This window comes from Corvus brachyrhynchos, unplaced genomic scaffold (assembly GCF_000691975.1).
Source record: "Corvus brachyrhynchos isolate BGI_N302 unplaced genomic scaffold, ASM69197v1 scaffold99, whole genome shotgun sequence".
Lineage (NCBI taxonomy): Eukaryota > Metazoa > Chordata > Aves > Passeriformes > Corvidae > Corvus > Corvus brachyrhynchos.
Genome location: NW_008239778.1, coordinates 38,000 through 42,562, shown reverse-complemented (window position 1 = coordinate 42,562; position 4,563 = coordinate 38,000). Strand labels below are relative to the sequence as shown.

Below are 4,563 nucleotides of genomic sequence, written 5' to 3'. Positions count from 1 at the left end.
GGAGCATCGTGATGCCTTTCTTGGAGAGGGGGAAAGGGTCTGACCTTCGTTTCTCACCACGCTGGTGGTCCTGGACCCCCCCACAATGCCAGTGTGATTCCCGGATCTCCGCTCCGCAAGTGTGATTACCAGGCCACTCCGTTGGGCTTTCCAAACTTCTGGCGATGTCCTCCCTGAAAAGCCAAGGGCCTGGGGAAAGCCCTTTTGGGTTTAATAAATGACTAAAAGGTGGCAAACGATTGGTGGTCACGGGGGAGTGAGGTTATTGTGGAGTTTCACAGTCATCTCCTGTGCTCTTTTTTTTTTTTTTCGGAATACGATGATGTGGAGAAGGAAGGTTACTCCTAAATTATTTAGGATAACTAAACTGTGGGGAGTTGCAGAGACCAGATAACACCAGGTGGGAGTGGTGGTGTGGTAAATGAGATATGGCAGAAGGTATAAGGAAGATAACAAACACCACAAAACTGGCCCTACATCAGCTCTTATAATTCAGGGAAGAGCAGTAGGTGTCTGAGCAATTGCTTTTTTTAAAACAACTTCAACACCCCGTTGTAGCCTGAGAGGGATATTTTGAAATTACTTTAAAGGAGGAGAGAATGAAATAGAAAACATTGTCATGCTGCTGAGTAAGTGGTTGGCAGTTTGTGCCCTGGCAATTCTGGTTAGACCATCCCAAAAGGGGAGCGCTGGAAGAGGCAGGGGCAGGAGCAGAGCAGGTTTTTGGGTAATCAAAGCCCTCATGCCCTCACCTTAGGGGAGAAGCTTGCTGACAGGAGATACGATCCAGGTGCGTGAAGTCATGGGCAGGTCAGAGAAAGCGAGGAGGGAGCATCAGTTTTCTGTTTCTGACCGGAAATTATGATGCAGCAGGGCTAAAATAAACAGGCGGATGTGCTTTTTCACACAACATGCTATTAAATGTGTCACCCTGCCACAGGACGTGCTGCCACCTGATAGCATCGGGGGCGGTGGGACCGACGGGAGCATTAAAACCAACAAAGCAGGTATGGGAAGTTCCTGAACTCTGGTGGCTGCCTGGACTTTCCTTGTCCCCAGTCATCACTTCCCCCTGTGTTCCACCAAGCAGGGGTGGGAGTGTCCAGTTTAGATGCCAACTTCAGAAATCTGTAAAACAGCTTTAAAAGCTAAATATGAAGTTATGTATTGCCGATGTCAGGGCTGTCACCAGAAGTCCATGTGGATACCAGAGTGCCTCTGAGGAAGAGCTCAGCATTGAGGGGGTGCCTGTGAGGGTGGTTCCTCATGGTGTGAGTGCCTTGCAGTGCTTCACAGGGATGTTTTTGTTAGGCTCTTAAGCTTCAAATTAAAAGATGCCAAGATGATTTTGTCTGAGTTCTGTGGTGGAACACAGCCTGAAGATCCTTACTTAGTTATTAGTGTTAAATCCACACGTTCCAACTCAACTATGGCTTGGTTTGTTTTTTTTTTTAAGAAAACTGATACTGATTTCACTGAGAGCTTCAGGGGGTGAAACAGTGGCATTATCTTTGCAGTTCATTTGGGTTTTTCCTAGTCAGACATTTGTTGTCAGTCTTGAACTCCTGTGGATGCACTTGGACTGTGCTAAAATTAATTTCACGAGCATTTAATTGACAAAATTAATAGATTTGGCTTCCTGAGGCTCTGCATTTTGAGTTGAGTTCCCCAGCTCTCTTATTGTCACAGAGCTTTCTGAATCCTCTGCAGTTTGGCTCTTTGAAGTGTGGCCATGAGAACTGAGCGAGATGTTCAGTGGTGACTTCAGCAGTGTGGTTCCATGGATCTGTGTGATCCTAAATGGACTGTGAGTTGAACCATGAAGTGCCAGAGATTAGAACCATCCCTGCCCAAGCCCTCTCTCCCCCCCCCACAAAAAACCCCACAGAACCAGTATTAATGTGGGATTGATGTCATTTCTCCCACAAAGGACGGTCTTTGCTGCACCCATGATGTCCTAAAGCCGAGGTGAGCACTTGGCTTTGCTGGTTTGTGTATTCACACTGCTGTCCTGAGGTTGGTTGCTGAATAATAAATATTTCTTGCTCTGAGGACACTGCTTGGTTATTCTGTGAGCACCACTGAAGTCTCCTGCCTTAGGTGGCATCCTTGTAGCTGGGAGAGTATTGGATGTTTCTGTTTTCTCTCACTCCACACCTGCTCAGTCTGTGAAGCTCGTGAGGGACTCTGCAGTTCCCAATGTCCTGAGTAGCCAGCAGATATCTGGATGTGTGAATGATTTCTGAAATCCTTAGGTTCTCACAAAGCAGCACTTGTCCTAAGGGCCCTGCCTCACCTCACGGAGCCTGCGGCCGATGTCCATCCTGGTCCTGACCTGATCAGAACTCAACGGTCCCAGTTAAAAGGAGCTTGTGGACTCTGGATCAGTGCCACTGTGCCCTTGAGCTGAGCAAAGTGCAGACACTCCTGATCAAAATAGCTGGGCTGGCCCAACACTCCTTGGTCCAGAGTCTTTAAACCTCCTCAGGTCTCTCCCTGTGTGACCACACCAAGTTCTGTCTGTGCACCTCTGCTCACTTCCCTGGCTTGTTCTGTTTCAAATTAAGGCCTCCCTGGCACAGAGGATGGGAGAGGCACCTTTAATCCATGTCTGCTTCAACATCTTGCTTCTGTTTTCCATGCTAAGTGACATCCCTGCTGTCCTGAGATGAATTTCTCTGTAGCTGAAAGCACCCGGGTTTGTGGGTGGTTGGCTTGTGTGGAACCTGCTTGGCTGGATCATTTAAATAAGATGGCTTTCTCAAGTCCCATTTGTTCGCTGTGTCCAGACAAATTTGAGTTGACATGGAGTGAAATTGCCAGGAAATTTTAGAACAAGTGATGAGGAAGAAGGTTGGAATCGTGGGCTGAACACTTCACTGGCAGAGAATGGTGAAATTGGATGTGGTGCTTTGATGAGATGAGTTTGTGTATTGATCATGGGCAGGAGAAAAACGAGGTTATTAGACTTGGAAATGCTCTAGGGAAAGCCACTCAGCCTGCAGGTTTGTGTATGTTAATGCACCCTGGTGAATACCTGTAGCAGGAGATTGGTGAGGAAGTGTGAAGTTGGCAGAATATTCATACACAGGCAGGTAAACAGAATCGCTGTTGCTCTACTGTGTGTAGTCACACGATTCATCAGTGGCATTTGCATCAGGAACACACATTTAACTGACATCGGTGCTGCCCTCTGAGGCATTGTTTCTGAGAGGAATGCTTAAATACAAGTGTGTGTATTTAAAGTGTCCTCTTGAGGATAGGGATCCCGCACTGAACCAGAGCAGCCACGTCCTGTCTGGATGCAGAGCAGTAGCCTTGGCCTGCTGTGATTTCTGCCTGTCTGGAGCATCCTGCGTTGGCCACAGCCATGTATTCTGCAGCCAAGGAGTATGAGCTGCTCTCCACTCATGTCTGAAATCTGGCAGAGGTCTTTCCCTCATCTTTGTTGTGGGTTTTCTTTAATGAGATACGGATGACACGTTCCTTCAGAGCTGCTCGTATTTTAAGACTTAAAAGATCATCCAAGATCAGCCTTGCACCTTTTAACTCTAACTGAGCACTAAGTCCCTGTTTTTCTCCCAAGTTGTTGTGTTTGTGCAGCAGATGTGTGGATCTCAGGGCAGAACAAGAAATCCTGCACACGAGAAGTGTCATGGCAAAGCCTTGATCAGGTTGTCCCATATGGGACTGATTTCCTTCAGCGGGTTGTTTGCAGTGGGGAAATGATTATGGGAATATTTTGAAGTGTGTTTGTTTAGGTATCATTCCCTGCCATACAGAATTCTTTCCTCATCTTTTTTTTCCTCTGTTGTTTTTGCATGTTTGTGTGTTGAATTACGTCAGATGTAATTTAACATGGAGGTTTTTGCTTTAGATCTGACACCTCTGAGCTGCTTGTACCTTCCCAAAGGCATGTACTTCTTCCTGGGCTGGCATTTTCATCCTCACAGCCCTTTGAGGAGTTGATTTGGTTTTCCTCATAGCTGAGTCTTGCAAGCTTCAGTTGTTTTGATATACGTAAAAAGGAGATTTAAAAACTTCCTTTGAAAATTTCAGAAATATCAATGAGTTTGTAACCACCAGAAGTGGAAGGCTCAGAGAAACAGAACTTGGCAAACACTTTCCTTTGTGCCAAGCTTGATTTATATTGTTTCCAGAAACCCCAGTTGGGAAAAGCATCAAACAAAAGGTTCTGGATATAGAAAATGCGCTGGTTTTGTAGTTTTCTTGTTGCTTCCTCAGCGCTGGATTGAGGCCCCTGGCATGGGATATCCTGGCTCTGGCTTGTGGGTAGCCCCAAACCCCCAGCCCCAACCCAGGACCCCCGGACCTTTCTCCAGTTTGCTCCATGGGCTCTGACGAGTCTCACTCACAGCTGGCGATCGCAGCTCAGTTGAGGCCCTTTTCAGGGTCACTCTGGCTTCATCAACTGAGCCAGGATTAATCGTATTAAGATCCTAATTAGTTGGGCCGTGTGCCTGACATGGTGCAGCATCAGTGGGAGCCTTCCCAGCGCGTGGGAGGGTGTGGATGGGATGAAGGCTCTGGCTGCGTGCGCGT

The 4,563-nt window shown here is 47.2% G+C and overlaps 1 protein-coding gene across 1 annotated transcript in view; it reads left to right on the top strand.

Annotated features, from left to right (window-relative positions):
- Positions 1-609: 609 nt before the first annotated feature.
- Positions 610-4,563, top strand: part of SUPT6H (SPT6 homolog, histone chaperone) — a 26,177-nt gene continuing 22,223 nt past the window's right edge. Inside the window, exon 1 of the mRNA XM_017743040.1 lies at positions 610-1,007. The gene's annotated coding sequence lies outside the window, so the exon portion shown is untranslated. The remainder of the gene's footprint in view (positions 1,008-4,563) is intronic.